The 27606-nt window shown below is 49.0% G+C and overlaps 1 protein-coding gene across 3 annotated transcripts in view; it reads right to left on the bottom strand.

Moving 5' to 3' along the window:
- oxr1a (oxidation resistance 1a) overlaps positions 1-27606 on the bottom strand; it is a 704666-nt gene that overhangs the window by 516712 nt on the left and 160348 nt on the right. The gene's annotated exons all lie outside the window — the stretch shown is intronic.

Here is a 27606-nt window from a genome sequence, read left to right as displayed (position 1 = left end):
ACACTGTGGAGCATCCGCAAGTCGGAGAGTATCGTGGATAGCACGTATAGAGAGGTGGTCACACCGCAGGCTCAGGCTCCGCAGGCAGGAAGGGAATGGGTGACCACCAGACAGAGCAAGAGAGCGAGGCAGGTAGTGCAGGAGTCTCCTGTCGCCATTCCCCTGCAGAACAGATATACCGCTTTGAATACTGTTGAGGGGAATGGCCTCTCAGGGAAAAACAGCAACAGCCAAACTTGTGGCATCATGATTGGTTCTGCTGCAGAGGGGAGGGGTGATAAGTGTGACAATGCAATAGTTATAGGGGATTCAATTGTAAGGGGAATAGACAGGCATTTCTGTGGCCGCAAACGAGACTCCAGGATGGTATGTTGCCTCCCTGATGCTAGGGTCAAAGATGTCTCAGAGCAGGTACAGGACATTCTGGAGAGGGAGGGTGAACAGCCAGTGGTCGTGGTACACATCAGTACAAACGACATAGGTAAAAAAAAGGGATGAGGTCCTAAAAGCAGAATACAGGGAGCGCGGAAGGAAGTTAAGAAATCGGACCTCAAAAGTAGTGATCTCAGGATTACTACCGGTGCCACGTGCTAGTCAGAGTAGAAATGGCAGGATATATAGGATGAATACGTGGCTGAAGGGATGGTGTCAGGGGGAGGGTTTCAGATTCCTGGGGCATTGGGACCGTTTCTGGGGAGGTGGGACCTGTGCAAACTGGATGGGTTACACCTGGGCAGGACTGGAACTGATGTCCGAGGGGGGCTATTTGCTAGAACGGTTGGGGATTGTCTAAACTAATGTGGCAGGGGGCTTGGAACCGATGCAGGAAGTTGGAAGGTAGTAAAACAAGGGCAGAAATAAAAGGCAATAAGGGGGAAAGTGTAAGGCAGAGAAGCCACAGTCAAAAATCAAAAAGGGCGACAGTACAAGGTGCAGTGAATGAGGGGAGCTCAGTGAATAGGCCCAGTAATACTCAAAGGAATAAAACGGGAAGTAAAAACATAAATGGAAAGCGAGGCGGCAGGTTGTTACATGAAGATATGGGTTCAACGACAAGGAAAATTAGGAGAAACGTTAAGAGGAAAAATAACTTAGGAGAGGTTACTGATCAAGGTGTTAAGATTCAAAACAGAGGTATAAAAGTCAACATAAGTGTACTTTACCTGAATGCTAGTAGTATTCGGAATAAGGTAAATGAGTTGTTGGCGCAAATCATCGTGAATGACTATGATTCAGTGACCATTACTGAAACATGGTTAAAGAATGGTCACGACTGGGAGTTAAATATCCAAGGGTATCAAACTATTCGGAAGGACACAGTGGATGGTAAAGGAGGTGGTGTGGCTCTGTTATTTAAGGATGACATCCGGGCAATAGTAAGGGATGACATCGGTGCTATGGAGGATAAGGTTGAATCCATTTGGGTAGAAATCAGGAATAGTAAGGCGAAAAAGTCACTGAAAGGAGTAGTCTATAGGCCACCAAATACTAACATTATGGTGGGACAGGCAATAAACAAAGAAATAACTGATGCATGTAGAAATGGTACAGTAGTTATCATGGGGGATATTAATCTACATGTCGATTGGTTTACCCAGGTCGGTCAAGGCAGCCTTGAGGAGGAGTTGAGAGAATGTATCCGCGATAGTTTCCTAGAACAGTATGTAATGGAACCTACGAGGGAAGACGCGATCCTAGATCTGGTCCTGTGTAATGAGACAGGATTGATGAATGATCCATAGTTAGAATCCTCTCGGAAGGAGCGATCATAATATGGTGGAATGTAAAATACAGATGGAGGGTAAGAAGGTAAAATCAAAAACGAATGTTTTGTGCTTAAACAAAGGAGATTACAATGGGATGAGAGAAGAGCTAGCTAAGGTAGACTGGGAGCAAAGACTTTATGGTGAAACAGTTGAGGAACAGGGGAGAACCTTCCAAGCGATTTCTCACAGTGCTCAGCAAAGGTTTATACCAACAATAAGGAAGGACGATAGAAAGAGGGAAAATCGACCGTGGATATCAAAGGAAATAAGGGAGAGTATCAAATTGAAGGAAAAAGCATACAAAATGGCAAAGATTAGTGGGAGACTAGAGGACTGGGAAATCTTTAGGGGGCAACAGAAAGCTACAAAAAAAGCTATAAAGAAGAGTAAGATAGATTATGAGAGTAAACTTGCTCAGAATATAAAAATAGACAGTAAAAGTTTCTACAAATATATAAAACAAAAAAGAGTGGCTAAGGTAAATATTGGTCCTTTAGAGGATGAGAAGGGAGATTTAATAATGGGAGCTGAGGCAATGGCTGAGGAACTGATCAGGTTTTTTGGGTCGGTCTTCACAGTGGAAGACACAAATAACATGCCAGTGATGATGGAAATGAGGCTATGACAGGTGAGGACCTTGAGATGATTGTTATCACTAAGGAAGTAGTGATGGGCAAGCTAATGGGGCTACAGGTAGACAATTCTCCTGGCCCTGATGGAATGCATCCCAGGGTGCTAAAAGAGATGGCTAGGGAAATTACAAATGCACTAGTGATAATTTACCAAAATTCACTAGACTCTGGGGTGGTCCCAGCGGATTGGAAATTAGCAAACGTGACACCACTGTTTAAAAAAGGAGGTAGGCAGAAAGCGGGTAATTATAGGCCAGTTAACTTAACTTCGGTAGTAGGGAAGATGCTGGAATCTATCATCAAGGAAGAAATAGCGAGGCATCTGGATGGAAATTGTCCCATTATGCAGATGCAGCATGGGTTCATAAAGGGCAGGTCGTGCCTAATTAATTTAGTGGAATTTTTTGAAGTCATTACGAGTGCAGTAGATAATGGGGAGCCAATGAATGTGGTATATCTGGATTTCCAGAAACCTTTTGACAAGTTGCCACACAAAAGATTGCTGCATAAGATAAACATGCATGGCATTAAGGGTAAAGTAGTAGCATGGATAGAGGATTGGTTAATTAATAGAAAGCAAAGAGTGGGGATTAATGTGTGTTTCTCTGGTTGGCATCAGTAGCTAGTGGTGTCCCTCAGGGATCAGTGTTGGGCCCACAATTGTTCACAATTTACATAGATGATTTGGAGTTGGGGACCAAGTGCAATGTGTCCAAGTTTGCAGATGACACTAAGATGAGTGGTAAAGCAAAACGTGCAGAGGACACCGGAAGTCTGCAGAGGGATTTGGATAAGTTAAGTGAATGGGCTAGGGTCTGGCAGATGGAATACAATGTTGACAAATGTGAGGTTATCCATTTTGGTAGGAATAATAGCAAAAGGGATTATTATTTAAATGATAAAATATTAAAACATGCCACTGTGTAGAGAGACCTGGGTGTGCTAGAGCATGAGTCGCAAAAAGTTGGTTTACAGGTGCAACAGGTGATTAAGAAGGCAAATGGAATTTTGTCCTTCATTGCTAGAGGGGTGGAGTTTAAAATTAGGGAGGTTATGTTGCAATTGTATAAGTTGTCAGTGAGGCCACACCTGGAGTATTGTGTTCAGTTTTGGTCTCCTGACCTGAGAAAGGACGTACTGGCGCTGGAGGGTGTGCAGAGAAGATTCACTAGGTTAATCCCAGAGCTGAAGGGGTTGGATTATGAGGAGAGGTTGAGTAGACTGGGACTATACTTGTTGGAATTTGGAAGGATGCGGGGGGGATCTTATAGAAACGTATAAAATTATGAAGGGACGAGATAGGATAGATGCGGGCAGGTTGTTTCCACTGGCGGGTGAAAGCAGAACTAGGGGGCATAGCCTCAAAATAAGGGGAAGTAGATTTAGGACTGAGTTTAGGAGGAACTTCTTCACCCAAAGGGTTGTGAATCTATGGAATTCCTTGCCCAGTGAAGCAGTTGAGGCTCCTTCATTAAATGTTTTTAAGATAAAGATAGACAGTTTTTTGAAGAATAAAGGGATTAAGGGTTATGGTGTTCGGGCCGGAAAGTGGAGCTGAGCCCAAAAAAGATCAACCATGATCTCATTGAGTGGCGGTGCAGGCTCGAGGGGCCAGATGGCCTACTCCTGCTCCTAGTTCTTATGTTCTATGCCGTCCTGACTCACATCGGTCAAAATTTACGTCTCCCTATTTGGATAAAAAAATGCCAGAAGAGTTGCAGTCATTAATTGTGATTTCCAAATCTGCCACTCCTTTTGATGATCAGTTGTCCATTCAAACGAGATTGAATTCTTGATCAAGTTTCTAAGAGTTGTTTCTAAGAGCTCAACGCAAACTGGAGGCACAACATCTCATCTTCCGGTTAGGCACGCTACAACCTTCTTCCAACTGCTGCTCTCGCCGCATCCTGATAGCCACACTCAGTGCCGTGTGCCGCCACATGAAGACACTCGACATCTCTCTCCAACAGCACCGTCTTAATCTCTCTCAAAGCTGTCCCTGTCCCCAGTTTCATTTCATTCTTCGGTCATTCGACACCTTAATAAGAAACTTTTCCTGTTTCTTGCAGAACGCAAACTTCAACAACTTATCAACACCACTGCCAATCCTAGGCCCTCCATCAGTCCCAATCCCTCGTACCCCATTTCTCCCAGCCTCAGCCCTTGCCGCGTGTTCACCATACCTCCTCCAACCTCTCTCTCTCTGAGGATGAGCGTGCTGCTCTCAGCAAAGAACTCAGCTTTGTACCCTTACATCCCCACCTCAATGAATTCCGGGCCCGACATGATGTTGAACTCTTCTTTCGTTGCCTTTGTCTCCGTGCCCACTTCTTTGGGCAACAGGTCCCACCCCTGTTCCACAGATCCTTTCATGTGCCTCCAACATTCTGCCTCCAAGTGGACACCCCACGCCGGGACAATTACCTGCCCTCGATCTTTTCATTGACAACTGTTGACATTGGCCATCTTAATTTTTCTGATCCCCACACCCATTCCAACCTCTCTCCTTCTGACCTTTCTGCTCTTTACTCCGTCAGGTCCAACCCCGACTTTGTCATCAAACCTGCCGACAAAGGAGGTGCTGTTGTTGTCTGGCGTACTGACCTCTACCTCGCAGAGGCTGAGCGTCAACTCTCAGATATTTCCTCTTACCTCCCTCTGGACCATGACCAGACCACTGAACATCAAGCCATTATCTGCAACACCGTTAGCGACCTCATTTCCTGCGGATGCCTTTCCCCTACAGCTTCCAACCTCATTGTCTCCAAACCCCTGACAGCTCGCTTTTACGTACTTCCCAAAATCCACAAAAAGGACTGTCCCGGCAGGCCCATTATGTCAGCATGCTCCTGCCCCACCTAACTTATTTCCTCTTATCTTGACTCCATCCTCACTCCTCTGGTCCATTCCCTCCCCACCGACACCCGGGATTCCTCTGATACCCTGCGTCATATTGACAGCTTCCAGTTCGCGGGCCCTAACCGCCTCCTATTCACCATGGATGTGCAATCTCTCCACACCTCCATACCACACCAGGATGGCCTGAGAGCTCCTCGCTTATTTCTCGAAAAGAAGCCTGGACAATTCCCATCCATCACTCTCCTCTGCCTGGCTGAACTCGTTCTATCTCTCAACAACTTCTCCTTTAACTCATCCCATTTCCTCCAAATCAAAGGTGTAGCAATGGGTACCCGCATGGGTCCTAGGGGTATGTGGAACATTCCTTGTTCCAGGCCTACCCAGGTCCCCTCCCACAACTTCTTTACCGTTACATTGATGACTATTTTTGTGCCGCTTCATGCACATGGCCGGACCTGGAAAAATTCATCAACTTTGCTTCCAGATTCCATCCCTCCATCACTTTCAGCTGGTCCATCTCAGACACTTCCCTTCCCTTTCTTGATCTTTCTGTCTCCATTTCCGGCAATAGAATGTCACAAATATCCACTACAAACCCACTGACACCCACAGCTATCTGGCCTACAGCTCTGCACACCCTACACCATGTAAGGACTCCATCCCTTTCTCTCAACTCCTTCGCCTCCGTCGCATTTGTTCCGATGATGCCACTTTCCAAAATGGTGCTTCAAAAATGTATTCCTTCTTCCTCAACTGTGACTTCCACCTACAGTTGTTGACAGGGCCCTCAACAGTGTGCGGTCCATCTCCCGCGTAGAAAAAGTTTTCAGTCTTTCGATATGTTCTTCCTTTGTTGATGACCATATGATAATGTCATCGATGTAGACACGAACACCCTCTATGCCCTCAGTCATCTGTTCCATAATGCGGTGGAAGGTTTCAGATACAGGGATTATTCCGAAAGGCATTCTGTTAAAGCAAAATCTGCAAAAAGTTGTATTGAAGGTGCAGAGCTTTCTGCTTGAGTCATTCAATTGCATTTGCCAGAAACCTTGCGTTGCATCTAATTTGGTGAGGATGCGTGCATTTAAACAAAAATAATCTTTATTGGCACAAGTAGGCTTACATTAACACTGCAATGAAGTTACTGTGAAAAGCCCCTAGTCAAGAACAAAGAACAGAGAAAAATTAAAGCACAGGAACCCCAGGCCCTTCAGCCCTCCAAGCCTGCACCGATCCAGATCCTCCATCTAAAACTGTCGCCTATTTTCTAAGGACCTGTATCCCTCTGCTCCCTGCCCATTCATGTATCTGTCTAGATACATCTTAAATTACACTATCGTGCCCGCCTCTACCACCTCCGCCGGCAATGCGTTCCAGACACCCACCACCCTCTGCGTAAAGAACTTTCCATGCATATCTCCCTTAAACTTTTCCCCTCTCATCTTGAACTCGTGACCCCTAGTAATTGAGTCCCCCACTCTGGGAAAAAGCTTCTTGCTATCCACCACATTCCGGCACCTGTTCAACACAGAGGGAGAATTCAGAATTCTCAGCTGGTACGGGAATTGAACCCGCGCTGCTGGCCATGTTCTGCATCACAAACCAGCTGTCTAGCCCACTGAGCTAAACCAGCCATTTTTGCCATCTCGCTGGTGATCTCCTCTCGTTTTCGAATGGGATAGTGTTCCCTCATGATGTTCTTGTTGAGATCCTTGGGGCCTATACATATCCGTAGATCACCTGTCAGTTTCTTCACGCAAACGATCAAACTGACCCAGTCAGTCGGTTCAGTGACTCTTGAAATTATTTCTTGTTGTAGTAGCCTTTCTAATTCAAGCTTTACTCTTTCTCTTAGTGGAGCAGGAATTTTCCTAGGAGGAGGTACCACAGGTTTGGCATCCGTCCTTAACAAGATCTTATACTTGAATGGAAGCGTACCCCTGCCTAAAAAGACATCTGGATATTAGTTTAGCATACCTTGGATATCATCATGCAGTATGGGTTGAGACAAAGTTGCAGTATAAATTCGCTGTATTAGGTGTAGCTCCTTGCAGGCTTGTGCACCTAAGAGTGATGATTTATCTGACTTGACAATCTCGAATCTTAGTGACGTCGCAATATCCTTTTTGGAAACCTTCAAATAGCATGATCCAATTGATGAGATTGAATTGCCATTGTAGTCTTTTAATCTGGAAGTATTTTAGGGGTTTGCTTAAGTTTTGTGAGATCAAGCTTTGTAAGCAAATTAGCTGAAGCGCCTGTATCCAACTTGAATTTAATTGGACAGTTGTTTACTTTTAATAGTGTTCCATTCTGTGTCTGAATTGATGGAGTTGATTAATTTAAGAGGTGATGTTACCTCAGTGGTATTATCAAATATTTCTATGATTCCTGCAAAGAAAGTGTTTTCCAGAAAGTAACCATCTGTATCTGTCGAAACATTATGTTCTAAATCTTCTTCCTTGGATTTGACACTTCGTACCTTAATCTGTCTTGAAATGGTGTTGGCAGATTTAAAATTTGAGTGAAGATCTGCACTCAGTTGGCAGGGCATTTTTTTGGGGAGGTTCCACACCTTGAACACGTCATGACGTTGACGTCATTACGCACGACATTTCCGCACACATGCGCAGATCGGCTTTCGTCCGTCTCGCATCTTTTCACAAAGTGCGCATGTGAAGGGTTAGAATGTGCATGCGCAAGATGGCTGGCATCCAAAATGTGCATCTTCTTCATCTGCCACACTGCCTTAATACACTCTACCTCGTGGTGAATTTTCGTGCCCTTTTCACAGAGATAATACTCTTGGTATTGATTTTTTGATTGTTGGTGAACAAAACACATTTCAATCGCGATTTCTAGAGTTAGATCCTTTTGCCTAAGTAATCTTTCTCTAAGCTGTTCATCATAAATACCATAAACTATTTGGTCCCTAATCATGGAATCATTCCGTGCGGAGAAGTTACAGGATTGTGCTAGCAGCTTAGATCGGTAACAAAGCTGTTAAATGATTCAGCCTTGTTTTGCAATCTCTTGTTAAAAATAAAGTGCTCAAACGTTTCATTAGTCTGGATTTTACAATGGTCATCAAATTTTTCAAGAATTACATTGAACTTTGTTTTGTCTTGATCCGCTGTGTACTAGAAGGAATTATTGATCTCAATTGCATGTGGACCAGCCATAGTTAGTAGCAGAGCAATTATATGAGCATCTCTAGCATTATTCAAATCAGAAGCTTCTAAATAAATTTGGAACTGTTGTTTGAACCAACTCCAGTTTACATTGAGATTACCGGTGATCCTTAGGTGTTGAGGAACTTGAGCTTTATCCATCGATCCTGAATTTGTCGAAGTTCTGGGGCGTCATTCTCCGACCCCCCGCCGGGTCGGAGAATGGCCGTTGGCCGCCGTGAATCCCGCCCCCGCCCCCGCCGAAGTCTCCGAAGGGAGAAAAGTCGGCGGGGCGTTAATGGCGCCGCTGCCGCGGAGAATGTCACGGGTCTGCGCAAGGCAGCCAATTTTCGGCCTGCCGATATTCTCCCTTCCGGATGGGCCGAAGTCCCGTCGACGTGATGACCGTTCACGTCGACGTGAATCAAACCTCCTTTTCATCGGCGTGACCCGGTGCTCCAGGTTCACGCCGACCAGCGAGGAGGTGAGTGACGGCCTGGGGGGTTGGCTCTGGGCAGGAAATGGCGTGGCCGCAGACTGATTGCCTGAGGAGAGGTGTGTCTCGGCTTGTGTGTGTGTGCGGCGGGGGGGGGGGGGGGTGGTTAGAGTAGGCTGGGCTCCGGGGGAGTGCCGGGAGGGGGTCCGTGCCGGGGTGGAGGTTGGGGGTTGTGGAGGGGGTCCGTGCCGGGGTGGAGGTTGGGGGGGGTCCGTGCTGGGGTGGAGGTTGGGGGTTGGGGAGGGGGTCCGTGCCGGGGTGGAGGTTGGGGAGGGGGTCCGTGCCGGGGTGGAGGTTGGGGGGGGGGGTCCGTGCTGGGGTGGAGGTTGGGGGGGGGTCCGTGCCGGGGTGGAGGTTGGGGGTTGTGGAGGGGGTCCGTGCCGGGGTGGAGGTTGGGGGGGGGGTCCGTGCTGGGGTGGAGGTTGGGGGTTGGGGAGGGGGTCCGTGCCGGGGTGGAGGTTGGGGAGGGGGTCCGTGCCGGGGTGGAGGTTGGGGAGGGGGTCCGTGCCGGGGTGGAGTTTGGGGAGGGGGTCCGTGCCGGGGTGGAGGTTGGGGGTTGTGGAGGGGGTCCGTGCCGGGGTGGAGGTTGGGGGGGGTCCGTGCTGGGGTGGAGGTTGGGGGTTGGGGAGGGGGTCCGTGCCGGGGTGGAGGTTGGGGGTTGTGGAGGGGGTCCGTGCCGGGGTGGAGGTTGGGGGGGGGTCCGTGCTGGGGTGGAGGTTGGGGGTTGGGGAGGGGGTCCGTGCCGGGGTGGAGGTTGGGGAGGGGGTCCGTGCCGGGGTGGAGGTTGGGGGGGGGTCCGTGCCGGGGTGGGTGATGGGAGGGCAAATGAGTTGGTCCACCTGGCCAGGTGCCAGCCTCCAACAGTTGGACCCATGCGGTCCATGCCACCTGGCTGGGGGGAGGAGGGGATATGGGCAATGATGACATGTCGTCGTTCCCCTCCCCCCCACCAGGCCGTCATGTTTTCAGACCATCCAGCGATGTTGGCCGCCGTGGTGGCAGCCGCTCATGTCTATGTTGCCCTGGATGAGGAGGAGGAGGAGGAGGAGGAGGAGCGTGCCAGAGAGGCGGCGCAGGCTGCCGCAGAGGGGCAGGCGGCAGCCGCCCAGGCTGGAGGGACACCTGACCGACAGGACGAGGAGGGGGAGGAGGACGTCGCGGCCCCACAGCAACGGAGGCACCCGAGGGCGCCCCGTGTGTACCGGCCCCGGCAGTCATACCAGGACCTCACGGACCGGGAATGCAGGAGGAGACTCCGGATGAGCCGGGAAACCGTGGCACACATCTGCCACCTGCTGGCACACCTGTCACCGCGTGGCACTGGCGGGGGACACCCTCTCCCCGTGTCCATCAAGGTTACGGTGGCCCTGAACTTTTATGCAACGGGGTCATTCCAGGCACCGAGTGGGGACCTGTCCGGCATATCGCAGACATCGGTGCATCCGGGCAGTGACAGATGCCCTTTATGCCATGGCGCACCGCTACATCCGCTTCCCCGTGGACCGGGCCAGCCAAGATGCCCGGGCCGTGGGCTTCTCTGCCGTTGCCGGGTTCCCCATGGTCCAGGGCGCGATCGATGGGATGCACGTCGCCGTGCGGCCACCTGCAGATAACAGGGCCGTGTTCACTAATAGGAAGGGGACCTATTCGATGAACGTACAGGTGGTCTGCGACCACCGCATGATGATCCTGCACGTCTGCGCCCGTCACCCAGGCAGTGTACACGACTCATTCGTGTTGTCGCGGTCATCCATCCCCGGCATGTACGAGGGACGCCATCCCCGGCTGAGGGGCTGGTTGCTGGACGACAGGGGCTACCCATTGCGATCATGGCTGATGACGCCTATACGGAGGCCACGCAATGAGGCGGAGAACCGCTACAATGATGCCCATGTAGCGACAAGGGGAGTGATCGAGAGGTGCTTTGGCGTGCTGAAGATGCGTTTCAGGTGCCTGGACCTCTCTGGGGGCGCCCTCCAGTATTGGTCAGATAGGGTCGGCCGCATCATTGTGGTGTGCTGCGTCCTGCACAACATAGCCCAGCAGAGGGGCGATGTGCCGCAGGCAGAGGAGGGCGGAGTGGAGGAGCAGCAGGAAGAGGCCCAGTCCTCCCCAGATGAGGGGGATGGGGGCAATGGTCAGGGCAGACGGGGTAGACACAGACGGGTGGCTGTCCACCGTTACCGGCTGGCCCAGCGGGCACGGGACAGACTGATAGACGCCCGCTTCACTGACTAGATGGGCGTGGGAATCGGGTAGTATGGCCACAGACCGCACACCATGACAACAGCCGACCACCCACACCCCCCACCCATCCACCCACCCAGCACCCTCACCCCCCTCCCCAACCCCACACACCCCACCCGCATGCACACCACCCCCCCACTCCCAATTGCCGATCCACCGGCGGCACAACGGGCCGGGCTCACCCAGTTGCGGGTGGACGCGTGTCTATCGCAGGCCATGGAGAATGATGACAACCCGCCTCCGATGAGCTCCTGGCTCTACATCGTTGGACTATGTCTGACCCATGGCCACCGTACCACCATCCACCCGGACCATCCCTGCATGCGGCTGTGACACTGCAGCGCACGGTCCCGTCCTCTGCCCGGGGGATGTTGATGGCGGCCCAGGGGGAAGGGGGCAGACTCACCTGGGGCTGAGGTAAGACCACCTGTCACACACACACTTGCGCTCAACGTACATGACACCCCCGCACACTTTGGACAGAGCACAAAGGCAGCTTCGGTAGGTGTAACATTGACTTTAATAACCAAAGGAGTTCATGCACGTGCCCTAGCGCCTAAAACTCATCTGTGCCCTGCACCCGTGCCAACTTACTCAGTGTCTAATTGTTTGGCCTTACGGGCCCTTTGACTACGTCTACGTGGTTCCCCAGACGGTACAGCAGAACTGGAGGTGGACTCCTGTGATTCCTGCCCTCTGACACTGGATCCCTTTGGCGGCCGTTTCCTGGGGCGTCCTGGCCTAGATGGGCCAGGCTGCGGCCCGGGCGACTGGGATGGCGAGCTGCCAGCCTGTCCTGCCCGTTGCCCACCCGATGCACCTGGGACGGAAGGGGGGAGTCCGAGGTGTCGCGGTGTACCGGGACCTCCCCTACAGAGGGAGCCGGGACGGACCACACCACCTCCTCCTCCCTCGGGGTGCCCGATGGCCCCCAGGCCTCTACATGGGTGGGGGATGCGAACGGACTGGCCATCCGACGCGCCCCCGACATCTGGCGCTGCCAGTCCTGGAGGCCCGTGCTGGTATCGACAGGGGTCTGCAGGTTTGCAGCCATGGAGCCCAGGGGGTTGTCGAACCCTGTCTGCGACAGTGCGACACCAGCTCGCACATGGCCACTGGCGCCGATGCCCTCAGCGATGGCCTGCTGAGACTGGGCCATGGCCTGCAGAGACTGGGCCATGGCCTGCAGAGACTGGGCTATGGCCTGCTGAGACTGGGCCATGGCCTGCTGAGACTGGGGTATGGCGTTGAGCGCCTCTGCCATCTGGCGCTGGCACTGGCTCATGGCCTCCTGTGAGAGGGCAGCCATTTCCTGGGCCACAGACGCCGCCTGCACGGAAGGCCCCAGGCCTCGCAAACCGTTCCCCATGTCTGACACCGTCGCACCCATTGCCTCCACCGCGGACGCCACCCGTGCGGTGTCAGCCTGGGTGGCACGCATGACCGGGACCACTCCCAGCTCCTGGACGCGGGTGGACTCCTCAACCTGCGACCGCAGCCGCCGCAAGCCACCCGTCACCCTATTAGCTCGTCTCCGTGTCGGTGGTTGCATCGGATCTATGTGTGGGTGTGGTAACTGCAGGAACCCGGGATCCATCTGGGCGGCAGATGTTCGCTTGGCCTGGGCTGCCCTCCGACCGCCCGGTCCCTCTGCTGCTCCTACCTCCACCTGCTGTACCGGGACGGCTGTGTTGTGCGCACCAGTGAGTGTACCAGACGCCTCATCACTAAAGTGCCCAACCGTGGTGAGTGTTTCTGCGATGGTGGAGGGTGTTGGTGACAGCAGTGGCGTTGTGTCGTGCTCTTCGTCCCACTCTGAGTCCATGGCACTTTGGGGTGGGGGTTCGTCTCCACCCATCCACTCTGAGTCACTGTCCGGTATTTCGTCTTCCCGGGTAGATGTGTCCTGGGTAGTGCTGTCCCGATTAGTATGCTGGAGGGTTCGGGTCTCTCCGTCTCCCGTGGTCTCCGAGGGGCATCCTGCGGGCGTCGCATGCTGGAGGGTGCGGGTCTCTCCGTCTCCCGTGGTCTCCGAGGGGCATCCTGCGGGCGGTCTGCATCTGCGGGGATGGGTGCCTGGACGTTTGGTCCTGCGATACACAATGAAGCATGCATGGTTAGACATCAGGCAGTGATCAGGTGATACGGGAGAGGGGGATATAGGGGAGGGGGGATATGGGGACGGGCTGTTGGTGGCTCACTTGCTCGTGGGGCCCCGACCTCTGCATCAGCAACCTCCCGGTCCTCAGGTCCGCCAGCCAGTTCCAGGGCCCTTTCCTCGTGTACGGTCAGTGGCCTCTCATCAGCGGGCCCTCCTCCAGTCCTCACATGCTCCCTATTGTTGTGTGCGCGCTTCTCCTGGGGGGGGGGGGTGGTGGCAGGGGTAAAAGGCAACAGTGTTAGGCAGGTATATGAATGCACGCCATCGGTTGCGCGTGCATTGCAGAGGTTAAGGTTAGGGCTGGATTCACTTGGGGATATGGGGGATATGGGGAGGGGGGAATATGGGGGATATGGGGGAGGGGGTATATGGGGGATATGGGGGAGGGGGATATGGGGGATATGGGGGAGGGGGGAGATGTGGGAGGGGGGATATGGGGAGGGGGATATGGGGAATATGGGGGAGGGGGGATATGGGGGATATGGGGGAGGGGGGAATATGGGGGATATGGGGGAGGGGGGATATGGGAGATATGGGGGAGGGGGGATATGGGGGATATGGGGGAGGGGGGATATGGGGGAGGGGGAGGGATATGGGGAGGAGGGGGATATGCGGGAGGGGGGATATGGGGGATATGGGGGAGGGGGGATATGGGGGAGGGGGATTATGGGGGAGGGGGGGGTTTGGGGGAGAGGGGATATGGGGGATATGGGGGACGCTCACCCTGCCTGCTCTGACGAGGTCGTTCACCTTCTTGTGGCACTGGGTGCCTGTCCGTGGTGTTAGGGCCACAGCGGTGACGGCCTCTGCCACCTCCCTCCACAGACGCCGGCTATGGCGTGGGGCAACTCTGCGGCCGTGCCCGGGATACAGGGCGTCCCTCCTCTGCTCCACCGCGTCCAGGAGCGCCTCCACATCGCTTGACTCGAACCTCGGGGCTGAGCGACGGCCAGCCATCAAGTCGGGTGTTGCGGTCGGCTGTTCCGGTCGGGTGGGGGGGAGCTGCGCGGCCTTATGAGCCGTCACGCCGTGCAGCGCGTATGACGCTGCACGGCGTGAACCACTGCGCAAGCGCGGATCCCGTTACGTCGCTGCTAGCCCATTTCGGGCCGCAGACTATCGGCCCATTTTTATGACGTGACGCAAGTGGGATTTGCGCCGTTTTTTGCGCCGATCGGCGGAGTTTCCGCCGATAACGGAGAATTTCGCCCCTGCAGTCTGAAGTTGATGCTTCACAAGTCGAATAGCGTCTTAGTTTTTTCTTTTTTTCTGATCTTACTAGATTATACTAGCTAGTTTCTGCAGCCAATGACCTGGTACCATGGTATATTACTCTTTGGTAATATGTCGTTAACCTTTGCTTCGTAATCCAGAATGGTCTGATGGTGTGATTCTGAAGAAACCACCAATCTTTAACTTAAAACAAAACTGATTCATTGAATACCGAATTGATTAATATTGAGTTTGCACACTCCACAGAACTATAACTAGTAATCAAGTAATCTATATAAAGTATATAGCTAATTCAAACTACACGTGCTGCTTCTATCTATTATTAACTATGCTGTGATCTATCTCTCTTACACCCTCCTGTCTAGGAACTCCTGGTTAGAACTTCCCAAGATCCTCTGAGTTCTCATATTTATAGTGGGACTAATGGGGACCTAAAGTGGCTGTGTTACACTGAGATATAATAATTAATCCTTTACTTGTCTACATATATACATATCATTACAAAGGGAGAGAGAATACCAGCTCCGAAAATTGGAAATGGAATTAAAAGTTCGAAGGGAGAGAGAGATCAGGCAGTTCAGGCAGACAGGAAAACCTCTCTCTACCTGGTAACCAGGTTCTGAGCCCTTAAATATGCTCGGTTTATTCCCAAATTTGGAGAGAGTGAAGAGAAATCCTTTTTTGCCACTTTTAGAAAATCTAGCAGGACTACTAAATGGCCATGAGAAATCTGGAGCTTTATAGTACAAAGTGAATTGATAGGAAAGCCCATTCCATGCTGACTCCTGACATGTCCACTAATTATGAACAGACCAGGCTGCCTCTGTCCTGGAGTCATGTCGTCACCAAGGAAATGCACGCGGACGTACCTCGAGTTCGAACAGCTGAAGTAAATCATGGATTCAGCCTTTAAAAATACAATACACGTGCTGGAATTGAATTTGCTGGAGTAATTTAACTTAGAATCATAGAATTTACAGTGCAGAAGAAGGCAATTCGGCTCATCGATTCTGCACCGGCCTTTGGAAAGCGCACCGCACTTATCAGTGATGCCCACATCCCTTGAAAGAATATTTTACAAATGGTAGGGGTATTCAAACTCATGAGGGGTCTGGACAGAGTCTATGGGGAGAAATTGTTCCTACTCGTGTGATATGAGAGAAACAAATAATCCTACAGCAAGTGGTTAAGGTCTGCAGTGTGCTGCCTGAGTGTGCGGTGGAAGCAGGGTCAACCTGGAGGCATTCTAAAGGGAAATGGAGGTATTATCAGAAAAGTAAAATGTACAGGGTTATGGAGAGAAAGTGGAAAAATGGCGCCAAGTGAATTGCTGATTGGGAGAACAGTGCAGAAATGATGGGCTGAAAGACCTCCTTCTGTACTGTAACAATTCTGTGAATCTTTGTAGATGTCTTCATATTTAAAACTGAATGAGCATGTGAGTCATTATTCTGTTACGTTCTAATTGAAGGGACTAATTAAGCAAGGCTATAAATGGCATGAAATACCAATAGACATATGTCAATGCAAGTGAAGCAACGTATTAATATCAATACTAAGAGTGATTACAAAGCAATGTGGTTAATATCATGCACAAAGATGCACAGCATATCTCAACAATGTTGCTTTAATACAATTATGAGGTTTTAAGGATGGTGGAAAAAATTGGGAGGCCCCATTTTGTAATCATATCGACCTTTTTGAAAGAATCTCATTCCTTTAATATCTCCCCTGCTTTAAAAGTCAGTCTTCCTTAAACATAATTTCTTGCTTGCCTTGATAAATCAAGGACGAAATAAAAGCAACCTATATAATTATCGTGCCTTTAACAACTAATTGACAGCTTCCTACCTGGATAGTTTGGCTGTATATTGTTCTTTTCTGACATGAACAAATCAGCCATCACAATCTTTGCTTTTGTAGTGACAACTTAATCAATTATATGACTAGCTACACAGGGATAAAGTAAGAAGTACCATTTCATAAATCTGGGTTGATCATGTTAAAATGCTTTCCTTTTGTAATGACTGCAATTTATCATACAGTAATTTTAAACAGGCATCTGGAGTTTCTCTACGAGCATGTCAAACTACCCACTTAAAATTGATTACAGGACTGCAGCAAACAGTAATTGTATTTCTGGAAGAAAAAAGATTAAGATTGAACTGTGCTGCTGGACGAATGCATGAGCAGGAAGTCAGGTTCCAAACATACATCTTAAAATGCACAATCTTCATATTGCTCTTGCATTAGGCAAAGATTGATTTTCAGGTGATTACCCATGTAGGCTATGCACTTTCAACTAACTAACTACAGTAATTATAATTAACATTCATATTAATATAGTTTAATTGATCTCAAAGCAGGATGATAATAATAATGGGCACAATCCAATGGCCACGTTGTGCTGGAAAGGCAGCTCGCCACCGCACAGCATGGCCGATAAAATCCGGGAGACCCCGCTCCAGGATCTACCCGGCTCGCAACGTCTCGTGAGATCCAATGCGATCCTCACTGAGGTAACTAAGGCTTTGGGATTCATCCCCTTTGCCTCGGAGACCTTGGGCAAGCACTGTTCAATACTGGTCTCCATAAACGGGGACCAGGCGGAACGGCACTCGTGGTGGCCTCAGAGGGGATCAGAGGTGCCCAGCTGCATGCCCTTTGGGCAGGGTGATGCCCTGGCAGTGCCAGTCTGACACCTTGGAAGTGCCACCTGGGTGCCAGACTGGCACTGCCAGCTGGCATGGGCACTGCTAGAGTTCCAGGTTGGCACTGCCAAGGTGCCAAGCTGGCATTTATTGTGCGCACGCAGTCGGGCTGGGGGCACCCCGCGTGGGTTTTGGGAGAGATGCGGGGGGTGGAGAGGGGGGGCAGGGATCCTCCCATGCAGAGGGAGGGGGCAGAGACCCTCCCACAGTGCGTTCGGACTGGGGGGGGTGTGGGGAGATCGGGGATCGCTTCAGGGGCCTCAAAGATAGTTTAAAAATGGCGTCCCGATCTCTCATTACACTGGCGAGTGGAGATCCCCACTATGCAAATTGGGGCTATGTGCGGCCTCAGCCGTGCGTTCCCCATTCAGGTCCCTTATACAACACAAGTCGTGTTGAATACATGTGTTTCTCGGCACTGCGAGCACCAGGAAACATACGGCTGAATGCGCTCGCTAGGGGAATAAAGCCAATGGTATTTTATTCAAGAAATACAATCAAAGCCCAAATGCTGAATTGTAGTGTGACTTCCATTGCAAAATTCATAAATGGATGAAGTAATAATGTTAGAAAAATAACAACATATTCTGCCTCACAACCTTAACTTTCTTTTTTGAGAGGAAGAGTGGAGTGTGCTGATAGGGAGGTGAAAAAAACTGAATTTAATTTGGATTATTCTTATTCAACCATTGATCGGCGGGGTGGGGGGGGGGGGGCATGTTACAACTTTAGAGTTTCTAAAAGGCTAAATAACACAGATGGCAAATGGACAATGTCATTACAGTAAAGAATGCCTGCAAGTATCGCCAAAGTAAAACCTAAAATTTGACGTTTTTGTGCATTTATGTCCCCTCAGTAGTAGATATTTTACCTGTTACATTTTTTTCTGTAACAATGCCAAGAAAACATGACATGTTCTGTTGCTTAAAGGTCAACAGTCATTTAGCTAAAGGTGGAAAAAAAATACTCATTTATCAGCTGAAAAGTCCAGGAGTTTTCTATAAATATGTTCTGAAGCCTAAGGTTATCCAAGTATTTTTTATTCATCCATGGGATCATTGATAAGCATCACTGAAAAAGCCAGCACTCATTGCCCATGCCATACTGTCAGAAAGTGGGTGGTGAACCGCCTCCTTCAACTGCAGCAGTTCATGTGGTGCATTTGCCATGTTATTAAACTTTACAACCCAACATTTGTGGTACGTTACAAATAATGAATGGTTATATAAAAACAAGTCACGAGTGATTTTCAAGAATAATTTCTGACATTTTTGAAGAATAATTTGAACAGAACACAGTAGGCGTGGTAACAGTGCTGTTATGGAGGGTGTCTTTTTTATTTATTCTTTCATACGATATGATCGGCGATTGTTAAGTCAACAGTTATTGCCCATCCCTAACTGCCCCCGACGTGGTGGTGAGCCACCTTCCAAAACCACTGCAGTCCATGGGGTGTAGGTACACCCTCAGTGATGTTAGGAGGGGAGTTCCAAGAATTTCACCCAGACAGTGATTGAATGGTGATATAGTTTCAAGTGTGTGGCCTCGATGGGAATTTGCAGGTGGTGGTGTTCCCGTGTGTCTTTTGTCCTTGACCTTGTGTTCGTGGAGGTCAAGGGTTTGGAAGGTGCTGCCGAATGAGTCTTTTAATAGTCTTTATTGTCACAAATAGGCATACATTAACACTGCATTGAAGTTACTGTGAAAAAACACTAGTTGCTACATTCCGGCACCTGTTCGGATACACAGAGGGAGAATTCAGAATGTCCAATTGACCTAACAGTATGTCTTTCGGGACTTCTGGGAGGAAACCGGAGCACCCGGAGGAAGCCCACGCAAACACAGGGAGAATGTGCAGACTCCACACAGAGTGACCCAAGCGGGAATCGAACCTGGGACTGTGAAGCAACAGTGCTAACCACTGCATCTTGTAGATGGTACACACGGCTGGCTCTCTTGGAGGGAATGAATGTTTAAGGTGATGGATGGGGTGCCAATCACGTGGGTTGCTTTTTCCTGGATGGTGTTGAGCTTCTTGAGTTCTCTTGGAGCTGAATCCAGCTAGGCAGAGAGTATTCTATCACACTCCTGACAGGCTTTGGAGAGTCAGGAGGTGAGTTACTTACTGCAGAATTCCCAGCCTCTAACTTTCCCTTGTAACCACAGCATTTATTTGGCTGGTCTTGTTCAGTCTCTGGTCACCAATAACCCTCAGGATGAGAATAGTGGGGGTTCAGAGATGGTAATGCCAAAGGTTAGTGGAATTGCGGATAGTGATGAGGGCTGTCAGAGGATACAGCAGAATATAGATTGGTTAGAGACTTGGCGGAGAGATGGCAGATGGAGTTTAATCCAGACAAATGTGAGGTAATGCATTTTGGAAGGTCTAATACAGATAGGGAATATCCAGTGAATGGCAGAAACCTGAGGAGTATTGACAGGCAGAGGGATTTGGATGTACAGGGTCCACAGTGGCAACGCAGGTGGAGCAGGTAGTCAAGCAGGCATACAGAATGCTTGCCTTCATCAGCCGATGCATTAAGTATAAAAATTGGCAAGTCATGCTGCAGCTGTCGAGAACCTTAGTTAGGCCACACTTGGAATAGTGTTCAATTCTGGTCTCCACACTACCAGAAGGATGCAGAGGCTTTGGAGAGTGTACAGAAGAGGTTTACCAGGAGGTTGACTGGTATGGAGGACATTAGCCCCTCATTGGAACGACGGAGGTTGAGGGGCGACCTAATAGAAGTCTACAGAATTATGAGGGACATGGACGAGTGGATAGTCAAAAGCTTTTTCCCATTGTGGAAGAGTCAATTACTAGGGAACATAGGTTTAAGATGCGAGGAGCAAAGTTTAGAGAAGATGTGCGAGGGAAGTTTTTTTACACAGAGGGTAGTGGGTGCCTGGAACTCAATGCCGGAGGAGGTGGTGCAAACAGATTTGATAGTGACGTTTAAGGAACATCTTGACAAACATGTGCATAGGATGTGAATAGAGGAATAAGGACCCCGGAAGCGTAGCAGGTTTTAGGTTAGATGGGAAGCATGGTCGGCGCAAGCTTGGAGGGCCGAAGGGCCTGTTCCTCTGCTGTACTGTTCTTTGTTCTTTAAATGTGCTCTTTCGTAGGGCCGGTGCAGACTCAATGGCGAATGGCCTCCTTCTGCGCTGTAGGGATTTTATGAGATGGGAGATGCTTATATTCTCTCTTGTTGAAGATGGTCATTGCCTAGCATTTATCTGTTGTTAATGTTATTGTCATTTACAATCCCAAGACTGAATATGTGAATGTGGACACGGACTGCTTCAGTATCTTCAGAGTCACAAATTGCACTGAACATTGTGCAATCATCAGTGAACATCCCCACTTCTGACCTCATGATTCAGGGAATGATATTGATGAAGCAGCTTAAGATGGTTGGGCCTAAGACACTCCCCTGAGGAACTCCTGCAGTGATGTCCTGGAACTGAGATGATTGAACTCTAACAACCACAACCATCTTCCTTTGTGCCAGGTATAAAATCCAATCTGTTGAGAGTTTACCCCCTGATTACCATTGACTCCAGCTTTGCTTGAATTCCTTACTGCCATTCCATCAAATGCTGCCTTGATGTCAAGGGCAGTCACTCTCATTTCACCTCATGTTCTGCTCTTTTGTCCTTGTTTGGTCCAAGGTTGCAATGAAGTCATGAGCTGAGTAGCCATGGTAGAACCCAAACTCAGCAGCTGTGAGCAGACTATTGCGGTGTAAGTCCTACTTTATAGCACTGTCACAACATCTTCCATCACTTTACTGATATCACAGTAACTGGCTGGGTTTGATTTGTCCTGTTTTTGTGGACAGGATATACCTAAAACCTTTGTGAGGGAACCAACAAAAGAACAACATACTTTATCTCATCTTTACCAATCTGTCTGCCATAGATGTATCTGCCCATGATAGTATTGGTAGGAGTGGCCACTGCACAGTCCTTGTGGAGAAAAAGTCCTGTCTTCATATTGAGAATACCACCTATCGTGTTGTGTGGCACTACCACCGCGTTAAATGGGATACACTTCAAAAAGATCTAACAACTAAAGTCTGGGTATCCATGAGGCGTTGTGGGCCATCATTAGCAGCAGAATTGCACTCAACCACAATCTGTAACCTCATGGCCTGGCATATCCCTCACTCTACCATTGCCACCAAGCCAACGGATCAACTCTGATTCAATGAAGAGTGCAGGAGAACATGCCAGGAGCAGCACCAGGCATATCTAAAAATGAGGTGTCAACCTGGTGAAGCTACAGGACTACTTGCATGCTAAACAGCAGAAGCAGCAAGTGAAAAACACACAGCTAATCGATCCCACAACCAATGGATCAGATCTATGGCGGTGGACAATGAAACTACTCAGCCGCTTCACAAATATTCCCCCTCAATGATGGAAGAGCCCAACACATCAGTGCAATCAACAAGGCTGAAGAATTTGCAACAATTTTCAGCTGGAAGTGCCAAGTGGACGATCCATCTCGGTCTCCTCCAGAGGTCCCCAGCATCACAAATGTCATTTATCAGCCAATTCAATTTATTCAATGACCATCAAGAAGCAGCTGAAGGCACTGGACGCTGCAAATAATAATAATAATCTTTTTATTGTCACAAGTAGACTTATGCTATGCGCCCTGACAATATTAGGCAATAGTACTGAAGACTTGTGCTCCAGAACTTGTCACATCCTTCACCAAACTGTTGCAGTGCAGCTACAACACTGGCATCTACCCAGCATGTGGAAAATTGCCCAAGTATGTCCTGTACAGAAAAGGCCGGACAATTCCAACCCAGCCAATTGTGCCCTATCAGTCTACTCTCAATGATCAGTAAAGTGGCCGAAGGAATCATCAACAGTGCCATCAAGCGGCACTTACTTAGCAATAACGTGCTCACTGATGCTCAGGTTGGGTTCCACCAGGATCACACAGCTCCTGACCTCATTACACCCTTGGTTCAAAAATGGACAAAAGAGCTGAACTCCGGGGCAGCACGGTGGTGTAGTGGTTAGCACTGCTGCCCCATGGCTCTGAGGTCCCAGGTTCGATCCCGGCTCTGGGTCACTGTCCGTGTGGAGTTTGAACATTCTCCCCGTGTTTGCATGGATTTCACCCCAACAACCCAAAGATGTTCAGGGTAGGTGGATTGGCCACGCTAAATTGACCCTTAATTGAAAAAATTGAATTGGGTCCTCTAAATTTATAAAGAAAAAGAGCTGAACTCCAGAGGTGAGAGTGACTGATCTTGACATCAAGGCAGCATCTGATCGAGTATGGCATCAGGGAGCCTCGCAAAACTGGAGTAAACGAGAATCAGGGGGAAAAGTCTCCGCTGGTTGGAGTCGGATCTGGAACAAAGGAAGATAGCTGTGGTTATTGGAGGTCAATGATCTCAGTCCCGGGACATTCCTGCAGGGGTTCCTCAGGATCGTGTCCCAGCCCCAACCATCTTTAGCTGCTTCAGATGTTGAGATGTTTGCTGATTATTATACAATATTCAGCACCATTCTGAAGCAGTTCATGTCCAAATGCAACACAATCTGGACAATATCCAGGTTTGGGCTGACAAGTGGCAAGTAACATTCGTGCCACACAGATTCCAGACAGTCGCCATCTGCAACCTAACCATCGCCCCTTGATATTCAAAGACATTACCATCACAGATTCCCCACTATCAACATCCTCGAGGTTACCATTGAGCAGAAACTGAACTGGACTAGCCATATGGGGCAGCACAGTGGTTAGCACTGTTCCTCCACAGCGCCAGGGACCCGGATTCGATTCCCGGCTGCGTCACTCTCTGTGTGGAGTCAGCACATTCTCCCTGTGCCTGTGTGGGTTTCCTCCGTGCGCTTCGGTTTCCTCCCACAAGTACTGAAAGACGTGGCTGTTAGGTGAATTGGACATTCTGAATTCTCCCTCTGTGTACCCGAACAGGCACCAGAGTGTGGCGACTAGGGGATTTTCACAGTAACTTCATTGCAGCGTTAATGTAAGCCTACTTGTGACACTCATGAAGATTATTATTATTAATTATTATTATCTAAATATTGTAGCTACAAGAGTAGATCAGAGGCTAGGAATCCTGTAGCGAGTAACTCCCCAAAACCCCGCCAAGGCCGCACTTACCTTCAGCTCCTGCCATTTTTAAATGTCACCCCGATCCCTCGACCCCTCTCGGCTTACCCACCACAGCCTCTGGACCGCTCCCGAATGCCTCAACATACCTGTTAGGGGGTCCTTGGTTCATCAGCAAGGCACACTTCCCGCAATCTCTTGAATCACGATAGTCCTGATGGTGTAGCTTTCCAGAGTTCCTTTCCAACTGACCAACCAATAACATTCCAGTTCAGGATTTGGTCACTGGAAAATACCTAGTTCCTTAGTGTTTCAGAGCTAGTCACACAGCTTTCCAGGTTTTGGACCTCTTTTAGCCAGCTCGCACATTGCCAAGTGCTCTTATCTCTTTATCAGCAAAAATGCACCACCACAAGGTTCAGAACCAAATACTGATCAATGACTTGATACACCAGTTAGTAAGTTCAAAAGCAATGCTCATTTATTTACACACAGTCAAATCTACTCATGCATAAACTCTACGAACTAAACTACCACTATTACTAAGGCCTATACATTGCTTTGGGCGCCCACTCAGTCAGAGGAACAATGGCCGTTGCGCGGTTCTGAGGCTGCTGGGTTGAGCTGTTTACAGGGTAGCAACTAGGAGCGTCTATCTCGTAGCGTGCGTTGACTTGGAACTTACTTGGTCTGATGTAGCTGCTAGGCTGGTCTCTCTCTTCGGTGAGAGCCAAAGCCAAAGGAGGGCGTTCTCCCTTGGGGGATACCTTTTATACCCAAAAGGGCTTTGCGCGCTTTTGGACGGGCCTTGAACTTGGCCTCAACTAATTGGGTCTTTCCCAATCATCGGTATCGATTTTCCTCCAATAGAGGGGTGGTTCCCTGATCGCTGGGCGTGTTCTGGTGACTGTCAGTCAGCTTTGTCTTAGTTTCCTCTGGCGCCGGGGAGTCTGTCCTAACATTGTGTATCTAAATGTTTCCCTTTTGTCCCCGGAAATGGCTCATTAGTATGTAAATCGTTTGGTAGTTTCTGTCCTGTCTGAGCGTTCAAGGTTCTAATCAACAGACAGGGCTTGCACCTGCTTGTTTCTTAGCATTGTCCAATTGTCCAATTTTCCCTGCAGTCTTTGCAAGTGTCCATTTTGTAATCGGGACGTGGCCATCCCAGATGGCTACAGTGATTAAATATGCAAGGGATATCGGGGTTTGATGGAAGAGTGATGTTGATGCAGAAGGTCAGTCATGATCTTATTGAATGACCAAGCAGGCTAGAGGGGCAGTACTGCCTGTTCCTGCTCCTACGTTATTATGCAGCTTGAGATGTTCAGGAGCAAAAATGCCTTCAAGATAACTCCACAGTATTCCCAGCCGCATGTTTCTTGGTGATGGGAGGTGGCAAGCCGCTCTCTGGCGACGGGATTCTCTGCTCCCACTTCTGTCAATTGGATTTCAAATTAAAACCACACCACGCTTCCAGAAAACCCACCAGCCCGGGGCAGAGGTGGGGGCGGGTGGGGAGGATGCACTGCCAGAAGAAGCAGCGTATCCCACTTCCAGCGAACAGCCTGAAAATTCCAGCCTATATTTTTCTACTGTGCAGCCGACTTGTATAAGTGTGTAAGTCATTTAAATTATTTTGCATAGCCATGTTTGTGCAGTAACATTCACTCATTTTCGTTATGCGTGGGAACTTTCAGTTTAAAAAAAATATAAGAATTGATTCCGCACTAAAAGAACAAAGAACAGTACAGCACAGGAACATGTCCTTCTTCCCTACAATCCTGTGCCGATCATGATGCCTGTCTAAACTAAAACCTTCTGCACTTCCGGGGTTCGGATCCCTCTATTGCCATCCTGTTCATGCATTTGTCAAGATGCCTCTTAAACATCGGTATTGTAACTGCTTCCACCACTTCCCCCCTGCAGCGAATTCCAGCACCCACCATCCTCTGTGTAAAAAACGTACCTCACACTTCTAATACTCTGAACAAACGAGGATCTGATTCACAGGTTACATTGCTGCTTTCACATTAATGTAATCTGAATCACTTCATTAAATGCGTAAGTGGTTGTGTCAGGACATTTTGAACATTTGGTTCTCTTCTGTTCCTGTCTCAAGCTGCTCTTATAATGCTAGCAATGTGATACATGCATGAGAGAAGGGAAATGTGTATGCAAAATCTTGTTTCATGACATCCAGATGACAATTAATTTTTAATATTAACAGAAAATAACTGACCTGTTTGGCTATTTGCAAACAGGTTAATGAAAATCTTAGGCAATCCAGAAGGACACTGATACACATAGTGAAGAAAATATGAAGCTGGAACAATGTGAAGATAGCTCCTGGTAATGGTGTCATGCAATTTGCCTCAATGTAATTTTGGCTGAAGCGCACCCTAATGTCAGTGCTCAGTTTGCATTGACCCAAAGGTGAAGGGAGCTACATTGCATTTGATGAGAACTGTGGGGTGAAATGCTCCATAATTAGTGCTCTGTAAGACGTGCATCCCTGACATCAATGTGCATTTGTGCAAAATGTATGAAAACTGAAGAGGACAGCTTTGAGTAAAATCTTTCCTGGACTGCCTCTTATAATTTGCCAAGAGAATATATCACAAAATAGCATTCTACCAGCCCATGAATTTTCCTCCATGACCTTACGAGACGTTAATTTGGGGACGGGGAGTGAGTGATTTTGAGATTCAAACTACAAGCAGTTGGCAAGGAGCCACGTGTTGTAATTTTTACTATCTGGTTCCTATGTCTAGTGATATAGCAAATGTATTGAATTTCATCCCAAATGACACCCAAAGCCTTTGATGGTCTTGAGAAGCTAGCTTCAGTGGGAAATAAACAGACTTTACTGCACTGCGATTTTGAAATGACCTTGTCTGTGTTCCTGGCAGCTGCAAGATGAATTAAATAAGCGGAATCTGTCTTTTGAGCAGAATTGATGGCAAGTACAGCAAATTTCTTCAACTGAAAAGAGCAAGAAAGTAACTGACATAGAACTCGGAATAAAAACAGAAAGTGCTGGAAAATCTGGTATCATCTGTGGAAATGACTCTTCAGAAACAACATGGATAGGGAGCGATTTAACGCGCAAAAAAAAGTCACGTATTGGGTACGTATAGCGGGGTGTTTCTCAGAGCCTAAAGTGCCGAGAACGACCCTGCTATCCAACGGGTTAGGACTGCTGCCTCACAGCGTCAGAGACTCGTGTTCATTTCCGACCTTGGGTGACTGTGGAATTTGCACATTCTCCCCGTGTCTGTGTGGGATTCCCCAGGTGCTCCGGTTTCCTCCCACAGTCCAAAGATATGCAGGTTAGGTGAGTTGACCATGCTGGAATTACCCCTTAGTGTCCAAAGATGTGCAGGTTAGGTGCGGTTACAGGGTTAAGATAGAGAGTGGGCCTAGGTAGGGTGCTCTTTCTGAGGATTGGTGTAGACTTGATGGACCGAATGACCTCCTTCTGCACTGAGGGATTCTATGGATATGGATTCTATGGAAGCATTTTAGCTGAACGGAAAGATTTAATAAGCTGGGTTTGTCTTCTTCGGAAGAGAGGAGACTGAGTGGCGTGTGAATTGCATTGTATAAAATGAGGAGTCTTCATGAAGAGGATTGGCAGGTCCTAAAGTTAGGGTAAGAGATCTGAGGTTTAGAGAAGATTCTTTAAATTTTTTAAATCGGCGCTAGGGTTGAGAACCAGAGATAAATAATTTAAGGTAATTGGCAAAAGAAGAAATGGAGAAGCTCTTTCCCAAGGCGGAAAATACAATTATTAGGGGACATAGGTTTAAGGTGCGAGAGACAAAGTTTAAAGGAGATGTGCGAGGGGAGTTTTTTTACACAGAGGGTAGCGAGTGCCTGGAACTCACTGCCGGGGGAGGCGGTGGAAGCAGGTACGTTAGAGATGTTTAAGAAGCATCTTGGCAAATACATAAATAGGATGGGAATAGAGGGTTACGGACCCTGGAAATACAGAAGGTTTTAGTTTAGATGGGCATCATGATTGACGCAGGCATGGAGGGCCAAAGGACCTGGTCCTGTGCTGTACTGTTCTTTGTTGTACGAGACATGAGGAAAAACTTTGGGCAGGATTCTCCAACCCCCCGCCGGGCCGGAGAATCGCCGGGGGGCGGTGTGAATCCCGCCCCGCCGCCCTGACACCGGCTGCCGGATTCTCCGGCACAGGTTTTTCGGCGGTGGC

This window comes from Scyliorhinus torazame, chromosome 11, assembly GCF_047496885.1.
Source record: "Scyliorhinus torazame isolate Kashiwa2021f chromosome 11, sScyTor2.1, whole genome shotgun sequence".
Classification (NCBI taxonomy): Eukaryota; Metazoa; Chordata; class Chondrichthyes; order Carcharhiniformes; family Scyliorhinidae; genus Scyliorhinus; species Scyliorhinus torazame.
This window is presented reverse-complemented; position numbering and strand designations above follow the sequence as displayed.